Genomic DNA, 15,852 nt, shown 5'->3' with positions numbered 1-15,852 from the left:
CCCCTAGACCTTGAGCACACGCCTGTCTCTACCGGTTACCAGTGGCCCGCTAACACCCATCTCCTTCCACGCCCCCCCCTTCCGGCGTCTACCCCCAGTTTCTTCGCGCCCCCCGAGTCACACCGACATGCACACCTAGAGGCCGGCGGTGGGGAGCGTCGAGGGCACGATGCAGCCGGACTGCATTGCACAGTCATCAAAGTTAAGTGTGTGTGTTTGTGGGGTGCTTGGGCGCGCCGGGGGAGGCGCGGGGTCATGGGCAACGGAGCATCCACTCTGCCCCCCCTCCCCGGGGTCAAGGGACGCCTCCACTTGAGATTGCAGCCATTTTAGGGGAAGAGGTGGCTCCGGGCCCAGGGGGAGTGGAGGGGGAACAGCACGTCGCGGGGGACTCACAGCTCCGCAACCCCTCGGCGCAACTGGAGGGCGGGCAGGCGCCGGGCGCACAGGGGCGCGGCGCCCGAGGCGACTTGGGGAAGGTTGCGCTCGAGTTCCCTGGTTTTGCCTGGAGTTGTTCGGGGTAACGTGCCGGCTCCTACCTCTCTAGGGTTCCCGCTGGGCTGGGAGGTTGTGGGGGAGGGTGGTTTGGATGGTAGATTGAAAAGGGAGGGACACGACAGACCCTGGAGACTAGAGATCTAGTGCTAGGGGAAGGGGGGACACCTCCTCTCGCCGGTTGGCACGTACCCAGACGGTGCGACCCACTTGGCCCCCTAGCCTCCCCACCCCCTCCCGAGCCTCTGCCTCCCCACCGAGTGCCAAGTGAGCTCACGGCGGGGGGCACAGGGCGCGACGCCGCCCGGCACCGAGCCACCCCTTACCTGGTTGGAAGGGGTTTCCCAGGAGGAGCCGTAGTTGTAAAAGAAGGAAGGGAAGAAGGTGTCTTCCGACAGTCCGCAGCCCGCCATGCTCTGGATGCAAATAAAATGAGGAAAGAAAAAAAAAAAGCACACACACAAAAGCAACCAAAAATTTTCAAAATGAAATTAAACCAATAAGCGAAGAAAAAATTCTCTCGAAAAAATAAAGAAAAGGAGGGGGAAGGGAACGGCAAAGGGAACGAAAACTCTCGGCGGTGCTCCCTCTCCGGCTGAGGAGGGATGCTCGGGCTGCCGCTACCGCCGCCGCCGCCGCCGCCGCCGCCGCCGCCGCCGCCGCGCTGCCGCCTTCTCAAGACGGTACCTAGAGAGGTTCGTCCTGACTTGAGCAGCCGCCGCCGCCGCCGCCGCCGCCTGTGCCGGCTGCGTGTGTGCGCGCGTGTGTGTGCGTGTGCGTGTGTGTGGTGTGTGCGCGCAGAGCGAGAGACCGCAGGGGAAGCGAGAGGGCGAGAGAATGAGCGAGCCGGGATGGAGGGCACAGAGGCAGAGCGAGCGGGCGGGCGTGTGCGCGCGGGGGTGCGTGCGTGTATGTGTGTGTGTATGTGTGTGTGTGTATGCGCGCGCGCGCGCGCGGCTGGGTGTGCGTCTGTTTAGGGAGCTCACCGGAGAGCCGGGGCCGTCACGTGGGCGCGCTGACTCCGCCGGCTGCCGGGGACAGCCTGTACTACAGCCCCGGCCACTAAATCAGCCCACGCCGCCAGACCTTTGCAGGCCCCCCACAGCCCGCCCGCCGCCCTCCCCGCGGGGCCGTGCGGGCCCCGGGACAGCAGGGGGCGCGGGTGCGGCCGCGGGTAGATGGGCGGGTGGGGAGGGGGTCGCCCCAAACCAGGAAAGGGGAAAGATGCCGGCGGAGGCGCACATGTTCCCCGCTTACGCCCCGCACCTTCCTGGCCAGCCTTCCTCCCACCCTCTTTGAAGAATTTTTTTTTTTAATTCCTAAAATTGTTTTTGTCTGCAGAGACCTCTCTTTCAACCACGGGGAATTTTTTTTCACACAGTTTCTACGTCTCGATGTTCTTTCCCGATGCCCCTCGTTCCGCGCGCGCGCACACACGCAGACACACATACACACACACACACACACCCGTGGCCGCCGCCTCCCATCCCAAATGCAAACCCACTTCCTTTTGCCGGTTGCTGTAGTTAAGTCAACGCTACATCAAACTAGGCTAGGCTGAGAGAACTGGAAAGTGGATTTAGGGGACAATACTGCCCCAGCAGGAAGAAAGGCTCTAGTTTGGCATTCTGTTGATTTAACAGTTTAAAACGAAGGATTCTGTAGCTTCTGCACTGAAACTCAGGCCCTTTGAGTGACAGTTCTTTAAACTGAGCTATTCTCTTAAGTCTATTGTATATTATAAAACTGTAAACGGATACCCCCCAAAAAATGGTATTTTAGGACCAAACCTTTCCCTCAGCTTTGATAACCGAATAGCTGAAAGTTTTTTTTCTGCAAAAAGCCATTCCTTACCTGCTCCCCTCAACTTTCTATAGATATTTATAGTAAGTAAAATTCAAATAAAAATCGGCATATTTGGTGTAAGGTGCTCCTACAAGTATTTGAATCCTCCCAGGAAAACTTGAAACAACCTGTTATAGACAATTTATACTGTTTTCTCTCTGAGTCTTTTTTCCAAATGCTACCCACCTTTATTTAAACCAATTGTGTTTTTCCAAGACTCCACACTAACTCTTTTAAATTCCCCACTTGAGGTCAAAATCCTCTGTGAAATAAACATTTCCACAGCAACCCAGTGATGTCACAAACATCGGCTCATGATTTCAGAGGGGAAATAAAGCAAGAGAAAAGGATCTCTTTAGAACGACAGCTTCTGTTTTCTTGCAAATAGCATTGCTCCTAGTAGAGATTCAGAAAACATATTGTATTTCTGGCTAAATACCTGTTTTCTTTTTCTGAGATTGACTTATTTTTCAAAGATACGTCAAATGATCTTTTTTTTTTTTTTTTAAATCACCATCTTCTTCTCAGGGTTCATGAAGAATGGTGTTTTGAGTCAGTGGTCCCTAACCACACTGGCCACTGGAGATTTTAATAAAGTGGGAGAAGTTGGTTTTTTTTCCCTAAAAAATGTCAGAAAGAACATTGAATGATTATAAATCAATAAAAGATGTTAAAAAAAAAAAGAAAGAACATTGAGAGATGAAATTTAATGTACTAACTTCAGACCCGAATAATGCTGACTAACCTGGCTTCAAAAATATAACAGTTTTTAAGAAGTATTAGACCCACAGAAATTCTATTCAGCTATCAAAATTAGTGCTGATCTCACCAATACTGAAGAGAGGGGCTTCTCCTCCATCGTTCCTTCTATTGTTTCCTGGCTCTCCAGTTTGGGAGAAAGAGGGGAACATTCTTCATGCAGTCCCCCCTTTTCACCCCTTGCAGTTTCACGCCTAATAAATACTAAACGTAAAAGGGGCTGGAAAATAGAATTAGGCCCAATGCCTGGGGTTTCTTAGGTTTCCTGTCTAAATCAAATCCTTTAGATAATATTCGTACAGAGCACTATAGAAATTTAGTCTGTAAGGTGCTTTTCATATATATTTTAGCTCAGGTTTACATTCTGTTCCTGCAGACACTTAACTGCTTCCCAAGCTTCAGCTCAGGTTCCACCTCCTCCCCAGTAGAAGTTAACTCTTATCTCTGTGATCCCTTTTCCTATTTGTTGCATGAACAGAATTACTCCTCATGACAATCCTGGAAAAACTGGGACTCTTGAAACCCATTTCATAGATGTGGAAATAGGCTCAGATATACTAAATAACCTGCCCAGGACCACTCAGCTACAAAGTAGTGGGAATTGAACCCAAGCTCTGTGACCCCCACCTACCTCTTGCATCCAGATCTGAGCCCATCATAGCACTGCTCTTATGTGACCATATCACACATCACCCCCAGAACAGCATCAGTGTTTCCACCTTCTAACTGTCCAAATTGGTGCTAAGTCTACATCTGTGAGATGTGGTCATTTAAAAATTGATGGCATGTTCACAGGATCACTCTTCATGAGAGCCCTGTTGGGAAGCTATTTTGTTTGTTTGTTTGTTTTATAGATGGAGAAGCTGAGGCTCAGGGAAAGACCCTCGACTCCCTATCCTGCCCACAGCTAGTAAGTGGCAGAACTAGGTCTTGAACCAAAATTTCTGGCTCATGACTTCTCTTTCCTTAAAAAGTAGTCTTTTCCATCCCCAAACACACAGGAAAATGGGTCCCTGGATGCACCAAGGAGGCCCAGACATCCAGGGAGGGAGAGGCAGGGACAGGTGGAAAGAATCTCCTCTGAGTAACAAAGAGGGGAACGTTTGTATAAATGAAGTCTGGCCTCCAGCCACAAACGCTTGGCTGCCCTCAAGTCTCCAGTTCTCTTTTAAACAAGGAAGGCCCAAGGAGGGCCACCTGGACAGACTTCTGATGAAACGCCGTCCTCTTTGCCCAGCCTGTCCCTCTCCCGAGTAGCCCGACCGCCCTGAAAGAATTCTTCCTCGGTAGGGTTGCACTCTGGGCATTAGCGCAGTAACGTAGAGGTTTGTTTGCTGGTTCCCAACAACATAAAAACAAGCCACCCTCTCTACCTCCACTGGGGCCCAGAACAGATGGAGACGACCCCTTGGGAGGCAGAGGGAGCCACAGGCTCATTGAGAAAAGATCACCCCAGCCACCTCGCCAACTCCCTGCTGTGCAGTATCCAGAAATTTGAAGATGGAAACCCAAAACAGAAAGTATATGATTTCCAAACACACTGGTCCTCTCCAGAAAGACCAAACTGTCTTCTGCATACATTCCTCGGTCATCCTGCCAAGTCACGATTTGTCACACTGAAAATGTGTGATTTGTTGAATGTATGGTTTTCCATTAACGAGAAAATTCATCTTTATTGGTAAGCACTTTCTCCCCAAGAAATAAGTCTTGCATTAATTTCATACTGGAAATTGGTTAATAGCCCAGATGATGCTGGGGTGTTTTCCTTGTTTATAAATGAGATGCATTAGCACTCTCATACCACTAGGGTATCATTTAGTGAATGGTTGCTCCGTTCTGCAGATGCGAGAGGCCAAATTGTTGTGGATGTGGATAAAAAATGATCGTTTTGGCAAAAACTGCAGATGGGAAGCAGATGTAATGTACAGAGGAAGTAGATTTCACTCAGTCTCTTTCCTTTATTAAAATAAAGTCTGCTAATTTGTCTTATTTAAAAAAGCCCTCTGAATACAAACATATGTGTTAATTCCAGGCACAGTGGAAACCAGTATCATTCCTGCCTTCAAGAAGTTTACCATCTTAAGACATGTTGTTTGGTCTACCAACTGTTTTTAGTTGCCAATTTTCTTTGTAATTATTTAAAAATGTACACCCTCTCATCAAAGTTGTAATTACCCTGGGGAAAGATTAAAATTAAGAAGAAGTGGTGAGACAAGAAAAAGTTGAGAGGGTAGCCGGATTGTGTAATGAGAGAGAGATTTTGTGAAAAGTGCAGAAAGGCAGGGGCAGAAAGGATGCAGCAGTTCATGCAAAAACAAACTACAGCAGAAAATGAACCTCAAAATAACTATGACATTAGTAATAACAAACGTGTATGGAATGCTTATAATATGCCAGGCATGATGCTAAACGTAGGACAGTCTTACAGTGGGCTTCCCTGATCAAAGGAAAGTGCGTCAAAATACGAGTTGTTTATTTGGGAGGAGATCCTAGGAAACACAGGTAGGGAAGTAGGAGATGTGAGAAAAAGAAGTGAAGGAAGCATTAAAGGGCAACTATGGGCAACCAGAGCTTAATCCTTCTTGGGAACCTCTGGGAGGCAGTGCAGAAGGCACACTTCAGAGTGACCCATTCGAGGGGCAAGGGGGCTGGGGTATTGATCCTCCAACTCCTCAGCTGAAGGCGGCTCCCAGGTGTTGTTAACTCCCAAGCACATCCAACCTGTGGCAAGTATGGGGCCTAGTGGGGTCTGGCAGCCAGAGAAAGGGATGCAGAGGCTGATATAAGAATCTGGAGCCACGTACTTGGAAATGGTATGGGCTGTGGGGATATGGGTGGAGCACCAAGGGCATCTGCTTCCCAAACAGTCACTCATTTCATTTTACAAAAACCTTTTTTGTTTGTTTGTTTTATGGGGGGGGGGGTAATTAGGTTTGTTTATTTATTTATTTATTTATTTATTTATTTATTTATTTATTTATTTATTTATTTATTTAATGGAGGTACTGGGGATTGAACCCAGGACCTCCTGCATGCTAAACATGTGCTCTACCACTGAGCTATACTCTCCACCCCCTTTTTAAAATTCAGTCTCCACAGAGAGTGTCAAAAATTGCCAATGCCAACTATATTTCAAGTTAGGTATTGGGAAAAGATTTCAATTAGCAATAATCGTGCCTCGGGTAAACCTCATTGGCTACCATACTGCCACTGCACAAAGCTACAAAAACCTTTTGAAGTGGAAACATTTCCACTTTTTCCTAAGAGAACACAATCTAGGAGAGTAAGAGGGGGCATCTGTTGTTTTTAGCCAGTTAGCATCAGTTCCCTCTTCTGATAACAGCCCCCTGCTTTTCCTTCGAGAAACATTCCCTCCCCCCATCATGGTGATCTAAGTCCCTCACTCCAAGGATGTGCAGGTGACCCAAGCTGACCTGATAAGAGCACTAGCTCAGATTTTCACTGGGGCTATAGGACTATGGGAGCTATAGAGGTGTCTTCTTTCTGCCAGGAGAGCAAAACTGGGAGGATAGGAAGCCTGGAGCTCATCCCAGCTCCATGTTATGCCCACGAGAATGAACCCAAATGCTTGAGAATGAAGCCAGCCCAGAGGAAAGCCAGCCTGAAAAGCCAGCACTGGAAAGAAGCACCACAGATTCCTGACTTAACATCTTTGCAACTGGATCTAGCCCAACCTGAAGCCGGACACCACCCTAGACTTCCCAAGTGTGTAAGCCAAGAAACTCTTCTTTAACTGTGAACCAGTTGGGGCTAAATTCACAGAAGTTAAGTAACTTTGCCAAGATCACACCTCTAATGAGTGTGAATGTAATATTCAACAAGTAACCCTAATTCATTTCGGTGCTAAGGCCCATGATCTGAGCTCATGCTTTACAGTGGCAAGGAGCATCTACCACAGGACAGAGCTCAGTTACAGCACCCTTCTCATTGCCTGGCCCTCACTTGGAACTTCTTCCCTTCCAGAAGCCACTGCCAAAGTGTTTAAGAGGATAATGGATCAGGGTGCATCTCTGCTTTATTTGAATTGTTTGTTCCATCAAATTGTTAAAAGTGCAACCATGTCTTAAGGATGGTCACTTTAAGAAAGGTTGGAGTGGAAGCGAGAGAAAGCTTAAAAAGAAGATGGGGAATTAAGACCTTCAGTTTTTGATGAGCCAATCTTGAGCTACTTATGGACAATTCCTGTTGTAGTCAAAACCCTTGGTTGTAAGTGACAAAAACCCCACTTCACTGGCTGAAGCAAAAACCAACCGAAAACTTTATCGGCTTACCTAACTGAAACGACCAAGAACAGGGCTGTCTTCTAGAAAGGCTGGGTGTATGCAGGACTCAACCTGCATCAACAACACACTTGTGCTTGCCTTTGGATTGACCTCATCCTCAATCCCACAAAGAGCCTCCAGCAGCTTCTGGCTGCCCTCTTCCTTTTTATCAATGGTCCTCACAGAAAGAGAGGAAACGGATGTCCCTCTCTTCTCAAGAGTTCCTCCCAAAACCCTGCCATTTCAAATCATTGGCTCTGACTGGGTCACGTGCCCATCATTACACTATTACGAGAGCCAGTGGGATGCCATGCTCTGACTGACTGGACTTCAGTCACATGACCATCCTTGGCTCTCTTGGTGGAGTCACCCCACCAAAGCACATGAATTGAGACTGGAGAAGATGTAGTTCCCCAGAGGAAAGCTAGGGCGCAATCTGGTAATCTCCTCTTTCTAGAAGAACGGTGATTAGCTGTCAAGCAGACAAAAATGGCAATCATCCACAGCAGCTCTGTGGTTGACATTACAGAGGACACATGACCTCTCTGTAGTCTTGAAGGAGCTCATAATCTGTTTAGAGAAAAGGAACATTATGTGTAAAACCACAAAGAAAATATATAGTAACAAATGAAGTTAATTGCAGGTTCTTATCTGCAGGCAACGGAACTGACTTCAATACTTTAAGCAGACGATCTGCCATAATTCATGTCATTCCTTGGTAGGGGTGGCCAGAGACTTGGGTTTGGATGCTACTAATAGGAACAAAGCAGCCAGAAAAAGAAGCTATATGACAATAGGGACTAGATATCAGAAAACTCTACCACCCACTGTCCGGAAGAACAAGAAGGCTGTGCCACCTCGTTGGCCAGGACACCTGATCTCCTACACTAAGCAGCACCAAACATTGCTCACTTCTGCCTCAGCCTAGAGCAGGTGTGTGCACTTGGAAGTATCTTTCACATGCACGACCTCACCTGCAAAGGGGTCTGGGAAATGTAGTTTTCTACTTTCTGACCCCCAAGTACCAAAAGGTTAATGAGGAGGTGTTGTAATGGAAACTGAGGGAGTAAATTCACAGTACCTGCCATGGAGCAGATGCCAGGAGTTTAGGGGGAGAGAAGGTAATAAAGGCTGCATGCAGATTTGATCATCTATCATGCTAGTTTGTCTGACTTGCTAAAAAATTTACAGGATCTCAATGCCAGGCGGTAAGGCGTCCGCAGAAGCCCGTGCTCTTCCAATCACTCCTGGACCAGACCTGTAAGTCCCAGGTGCCGTCTGAGGACAGATGGTGGCACAGTGTGGTTGTCTACAGGAGGCAGAGGAAGAGGTCTGGACCATGTTGTGTGAAGAATAGCCTTGACACCTCCCTCCCCTTCAGCACCCATATCTACTATCTCCTTCCCTTAAACTTCCCATTTTTCTCCATTTCTTCCTCTACATCCTCTGTCCAGCCACTTTCCTCTCTCGCCAGGACCTTACAGTAGCCCCCTGCCTGTTTTTCGGTCTCCACTCTCATCCTCTATCTGCCATTCCAACAGAATAAGCTTTCAAAGCACAAGTCTAACCATGGCTTCCCCTCAGTGGCTTCCACTCCTCTTTGGATCAAAGCCCCAGTTCTTAAAAGGACCCCTTCCAATTCCTCCAGTCTAGCCATCCTCCCCCTCCCCAAGTCTAGCAGGATTTTCTCTGATCCCGTGAGGCCTAAGAAGCCACAGGAGCCCTCACAACCAGATACCGTGTCCCTCCCCAGTCTCATCTCCAGTGACTTTCTCCTCTGCTCCTCTTCCCAGGGCTCCCAGCCCACCCGGCCTGGGTGCTGCCAACACTGCCATCCAGAGAATCAGATTCTCCACGTGGGCATCACTTTGCCCCTGTTGTTCCATCTGCCTGGAATGCCTTTCCGACCTTTCTCCCCGGCAAATACCCTCTCAACATGGAGTCATGTTGGACATCACCTCTGGGGGGGTGGGGGGGGAGCCCTTTGTAAGAGCCCAGAGGAATGTGTCTGTAGTCCGTTACCCTCGCACTGGTCTCATTCACTCAGATTTTCTGACCTAGCACAGGACTGACTCGATGAAAGTTAACTGAACGAGATCGAATAAACTTAAAAAAAAAAAAAAAAAAGCAATCCCCCTCCACAGAAAGCAGTAATAAAGACAATGTGCTCTACTACCACCTTGAGACTTCAATTAATGTGCTCTTCTCCTCGTGAGTCCTTACTTCCAAACAAACAGAACCTGACAGCCTGAATTAAATCATTTATCTTTCGAGGTCTCTGCCTTGGCTCTAACACTAGTGAGAAAGCCCTAATATTTCATATGAAATGGGCAAAAACAGAAGCTGGGGCCCAGAACCTTGACTTTCTCTGGCTGTGCACCCCCTATATACACACATACAGGAGGAACGCTAGTCTCCAGCCCTTCTTTTGCCTAGGTGGAATTCAATGCCAAATTACCAGACTTGGTCATTTTGTTTTCTCATGTAAACCCTAGGGAAGTGTGCGTGTGTGCGCGCATGCATACAAGGGCCTGCACGCAGGCGTGAGCCCTGACCAAGTTATCCAACTCCATATGTGAATTACACAGTGCAAACAGCTGTGGCAGTGAAGAACACAAACACAAATGCAGAAAACTTCTGCTAAATGTTATGTTCCAGTTGCTTCGTATACACTGTAATGCCTTCTGATTTAGAGTGACCTATGGGTTTCCAAGCGTGGGCCAATGAGGAAACAAAAGACTGTTTCCACTCTGCCCTGTGTAATTAAATACCCAGATGAAGTTTTCCCCGGTTCTGCTTTCAGAGCCAAACCAGGCTTGTTTGCATTCCATCATCATATATAAACACCCACAGGCCAGGATAATTTACCTCTGCTGTTCTAGCATTAGCCCCTTAAATCAGGGCGCCCTGAACCACATTTAAGCATATCAGAAGGGCCTCTGGTTGTGAAGCCTGCAGTATTTATTTTTCTTTAAATCATAACAAAAATATTCTCCTTACAGTCCACTATTTGGAAAGGGATAACATGGATACAGACACGCCGTAGATAATTCTCGAATCAGGTCTATGGATTCAAACATCTTTTTTTTCTTCAAACCTTTGTCTCAGAGCTGCTAAGTAGTCACTAAAGAGAGTGGTTTGGAGGTCGCTTCTACCGGCTTCCCCTGCCGAGGTCTGGAGAGTGAGATGCCAGCAAAGTGGGAGAAGGCATGGGGGCCAGGCAGGAGGGAAGGCAGGCGATGGGGGAAACCTGGGGGACACAACACAGCAGACTGGCTCGACCAGGGTTTCTCAGGCTTGACCACACATGTGAACTACCTGGGGACCCTGTCACCCACCGTGCAGACTGTGGTGGAGTTGGCCAGGGCCTGAGAGCCTGCGTTTTCTAGCACGCTCGTGGGTGATGCTGATGATGCTGAGCCCACAATTCAAATGATGTACTTTAGACCTTAGGCCCTGAATCAGATGGGTGGGCCTGGCTGGGAACCGCCTCCTTGGCAGCTGGGCACCCTAAGGCACATGACTTGACCTCTCTGGGCCCTGGATTCCTTGTCTGTTTAACAGTGATGATAGCATCTAACAGGCAGGGTGGCCAAGAGGATTAAATTGTAGAATGGGTATGAGGGGCTTAGTGCAATGCCTGGCAAGTCGCTTGTGATGGAATTGACACCAGGGCCCACGGTCCCCAATCCCCAGGAAGTGTACCTGGCCCATTTCATTATTTCATTATTTTTACTCTTAAATGACTTTTCTTGATTTTATTGTCTCATTACACAAAGTAATATGTGTTGGCTTAAAGAAAGAAAGAGAGGAAGATACAAAGAGAGGTAAAGAAGGAGGGAGGGAAGAAACAAGAGAGTAAGAGAAAACCCATCTGTATACCTCCTGTCATACATACACACATATTTTAAATAATAGAATTCTATTGTCCATCCCATTTCACAAGCTTTCATTTTCCTTTGATGCATCACAGTAGCAACAGAAACAAGAGTAGTCACGTCAACAATAGCAATAGCTCATCTTCATCAGGCTCTTACTTTGTGCCAAGCACCCCTCTCACACACTAAGTACCTTACAACACGTCAGCATGAACTCTTACCAGCTTCATTTTACAGACGAGAAAACCGAGGCACAGGGAATGTCACTGACCTAGCACACTGGTCAATGGGGAATTCAGGTTGGAAATTTGACAGCCCAAGGCTTTAATTTCTCTATTCGGCACCCTTCATGGGTTCATCCTGACACGCTGTGTTATTGCCTGATTTTTACCCACTTACCGCATCAGTAACATCTGTCTGTGTCATTTCATATTTTTGCAGATCACTTTACATGGCTGCATAGTATTCTATCATCCATTTTATAGATGGGAAAAGCAAGGCCTGGCTCCTCAATAGATGGGCTGACAGTAAGGGGGACAATCATGCCCGGTCTGGGGTCCTAAGCTCTGTCCACCTGACCATGCTCTCTACACATAGAGACACAGAGCACCTACTATGTGCAGGGTATGTACTGGTCTCAGTGAAGAATGGAAGACAATAGGATTCTTACTCTGGTGGGACTCACTGTCCAGTGAGCTGAGCCATGCAATAAAATAAGCACGCAAACACACGGACTAGACAATGTGAGATTTTGATAACTGCTAGAGAAAGAATTCCACTCTGTGTTATGACGAATGGGAGTGGTAGAGATCATTTTTGGAAGTGTTTGATGAGGTAAGATTTGACGTGATACCCAAATGACAAGAGGAGGGAACCACACAGGAATCTAGAGTCAGATTTATTTAAATTTCTTAACATAAAAGCTTAATAGTGACTCTAGGGAATGGTACTCAGAAGTACCTACAAAATTCTCCTAAAGAACATGTGAGCCAGCACAGAATGGGTACAGCAAGGCTGGAGGGGACCTTAGACAGGCTCAGTTACCCCATCTGTAAAATGGGCTTGTGACACTTACCAAGGGCAAGGCTGCTACGAATATGAAATGGAATAACACGGGGGACATGGGACACTCCAGCTGCTGTTGACCTCAACAGTCAGTGTTTGGTTGGCCTGGCTGTTGAAGGGTCAAATCCGGGTTATTAAGACAGCAAGGGTAATCAATAGTAGAGCAAGGAGATTCCTGAGACCTCATCTATTCAGGAGCCTGTTGGGCATTGTCACATGTCGTGATTAAGATCCAGATACTCCTTGGCACATCGTTTGCTAAGTCTCACCACCAGGGCAGCTTAGGCAATTCTGAGTAATGACTTTGGCTTCTCATTTAATCTGTTTATTCTGATAAACGGAAGGAGAGGGTTCGTTGGGCCCCCCTGACCACCTCCAACCTCTCTCAGCTCTCAGGTGGTGTCATTGTTGAGGTAGAGGCCTGGAGTGGGAAAAGAGGAGGGTTCTCACTCACACTTCTTTGTTCACGACAACAAATAATACTAACAAGGGCTCCTGTCTTATGAGGAGCCATGGGCTAAACACTCTACATCCCTCATCTAACTTCATTGTCTTACCTCCCGTTCTCTCCATTTTACAGAGGAGGAGACTGAGGGTCCAATAGGCTCAGGAGCTGGGCCAAGGCCACACAGCCAGCCAGGCAGCTAGCTCTGGGCCAGGCCCTTTCCACATCCTCAAGCTGGTCCTCTCAGCAGGGGCTCAGCTTTCCTTGCATAAGGACCACTCGCTCCGTTTTTTCCTGGTCGACTCCGACCTTGTTCGAGTTCCAGCGCCGGCACTTCCTCAGTGAAAAGCCCGAATTGTGGGCGCACCAAGCCCTGAGTCCTCCTTCACACCGCTTGTCAGCGCTACGATGGTACAGCGGTCCTCGCGATCATGGGTCAGGAGCTTCCTGTATAAAGTCAGAGTTAAAAGCCCAGCTGGGATGCCAGGCACGTGGGGCTGAGGCCAGCGCCACCTCTTCCCAGCTGAGTGCTGGGCAAGTTAGCCAGCCTCCCTCCACCTCAGCTTCCTGGGCTATAACACGAGGAACATGGAATAACAACTTCCCAGGATGGCGGCGACGATGACTTCGACTGGTGCTGCTGACGTGCTCGGGGAGGCGCCTGCAGGAGGGCCCGGAAGGCCCACCCCTCACACTGCGGGCTCCACAGGGCAGGACTGTGCCCGGCCCGGCGCCCAGAGGGGCAGGCCTGCCACCAGTATCCGGAGGACTCAGGAAGGTACTGTGGCATCATCTCGTTTTACAAACCAGCGGATGAGTTCCTGTCCCAGGCCTCCCGGCTTGTGAGAGGCCGCGCTGAGCCTGGCCCTGCCTCCTGTGCGCATGCCCACTCCCCGCCCCCGCCCCCGCCACGCCAGGCGCCGGCCTTCGGGGCTTTTCTCCCCGTCTGTGGGGTCGAAGCCCACGGTGCGGTCCGGGTGGGAGAGGTGGCAGGGGCGCCGCAGAAATTTCGGAGGAAACGTTCCGAGGGAGGCACATCGTCACATGCTCTCCATAGCCCCCAGCCCCCAGCCCAGGGGCCCCGCAAGGTTCACCTCGCCCCATGTCCCGAGCAGCTGGAAGCAAAGCTGGCAGCAGAGGGGCTGAAGGGCACTCCCGGGAGGGGGACAGACCTCCCTGCACCCCCACCCCGGGCAGTGGGATCTCCCGCCAGTTCTGGGGCTCCTGGGCACAGAATGAGGACGGGGGACCTCCCGGCTCTCAGCCACCCTCACTCGCCTGCGACCCGCGCCTAATGATTTCCTGTGAAAGCTCCACCAGGGGTGTTTTCCTGTGTCTTCAGAGTTAGGACTAATCCAGCCAGACCGTCTCCATTCCCCTCCTTTCACCCTCTCGCACCAGACCAGCCCGGCCTTTTTTTTTCTCTCTCTCTCTCTCGATTTTAAGAGCCTTGCAGACACAAAGATCCTTTTAGCTTTTAACATATTTAATAATTTATTATTTATCTGATATTTTGGTAAATGTATTCCTCAGATCGTGCCTTTGCATCTCCAGTTTCCAATTTGCACCTACCTGACATGGTTTATATTACAATCCATTGATGCTCTTAAGGCAGGGTTTCCTCTTTTAACACTTCTTTAGAGTCCTAATGAACTTCTATGCTTCATTTACTCAAGAAGACAGCTCTCTCCCCCTTTTACATTTTCCTGCTCACAGGCATACAAATCATATGTGTCACTAATACAGTGTTGGTTTTCCCTGCGTTAGTTCTTTTTTTAAACATGTTTGCCCTTCAGCTTGCTATTAACCAGTTTCTTCCTACTTTGAAAAACTTGCTCTTTTAAATTTCATCATTCAGTTTTTTCCTCAGGGATTTTACCCTTTATTAAGAAGTCAAAACCAATTTTGGAGCAATCATAGACATCAAATTGTCTCATGAATCTTTTGTATCCTCCACAGCTCCTGACACAGGGGTGGGCACACCACAGAGTCACAATAAATACCTGTTGCCACCAAGATGGTCAATAAGGGACTTTTAGAAAGGCAGGCTGGTGCCCTGGTTGAGTACATGGGTGGGAAATCCGACCGTGTGGGTTTGTTTGAATGCTGTTTTTCATCCCTTATGAGCTGTGTGACCTCAAGCAAGTTACTCAAATGCTCTGTGTTTTTTAGTTTCCTCAACTCTAAAATGGAAATGAGAGTCATTCCACCATCTTCCAAGGCTTGTTGCAAGGATTCAATAACTAAAGCACTTACCATGGTTCCTGGCAGAGCAAGCTCTGAATAAACTAACTTTTGTTATCACTGACTGCCTACTATTTGCAAGACTTTTAGATATTAGAGATTACCTTGGATCACAGATAGAATCAAGCAAAGCCTTTACCTTTCCCCTGGCCTCAACATGAAGAACCATGCATGATAAAGGTAATACGATCTTGCTCCTGGTTGTCTACACAAGCAATCAGGTGGGTGGAGATGGCCCCTCTGTGGGGTCAGCATCTGTAAAATGGGAATGAGGCTTTGTCTCTTGCTGGGAAAGCATCTACAACCCTTGTTCTCAGATCTAAAACCTTCATTTAAATAATTGCTTGACTCATTCCTCTACAACGAATTGCCCACACACTAGTTCAGAACAGTTACTAACAAGCCAAGAGCAGAAGCTATCCAGTCCTAAGGATGGGTCAACTCAGGTGGCAGAGGCAGAAATGCCCACTAGGGGGCGAGCGCGTTCACTCATTGTCCAGGAACCGGGAAGGGAAAGCTGGCGTGTCCCAGGCACATGCTCCAGGCCCTTCTCTGTGTGCACTACTGCCTATAACCTCCCACTGTCCCAGCTCAGGAAGTTGTATTAACTCCATATCAGAACCGTGAAATCTGAGGCTAACCTGCCCAGGATCACAGAGCTGAGAGGAGAAGCTACGATGGAACCCAGATTTCTCCACTCTGCCAGGCTGCCCCAAGATCCCAGGACAGGGCAGCACTCAGCGTTGCCTGGAGGAAAGGAAGATGACAGACACCTGAAATATGGACACTGACCAAAGGGTGGGTCACGCGCATCTCCCCTCAAAAGGAGCACAGATCT

At 48.5% G+C, this 15,852-nt stretch overlaps 1 pseudogene; it reads right to left on the bottom strand.

Moving 5' to 3' along the window:
• Positions 1 to 6,189: 6,189 nt before the first annotated feature.
• LOC123619170 (U4 spliceosomal RNA) lies at positions 6,190 to 6,321 on the bottom strand (annotated as a pseudogene).
• Between the last annotated feature and the right edge of the window lie 9,531 nt (positions 6,322 to 15,852).

Source organism: Camelus bactrianus, chromosome 2 (genome assembly GCF_048773025.1).
Source record: "Camelus bactrianus isolate YW-2024 breed Bactrian camel chromosome 2, ASM4877302v1, whole genome shotgun sequence".
Classification (NCBI taxonomy): Eukaryota; Metazoa; Chordata; class Mammalia; order Artiodactyla; family Camelidae; genus Camelus; species Camelus bactrianus.
This window is presented reverse-complemented; position numbering and strand designations above follow the sequence as displayed.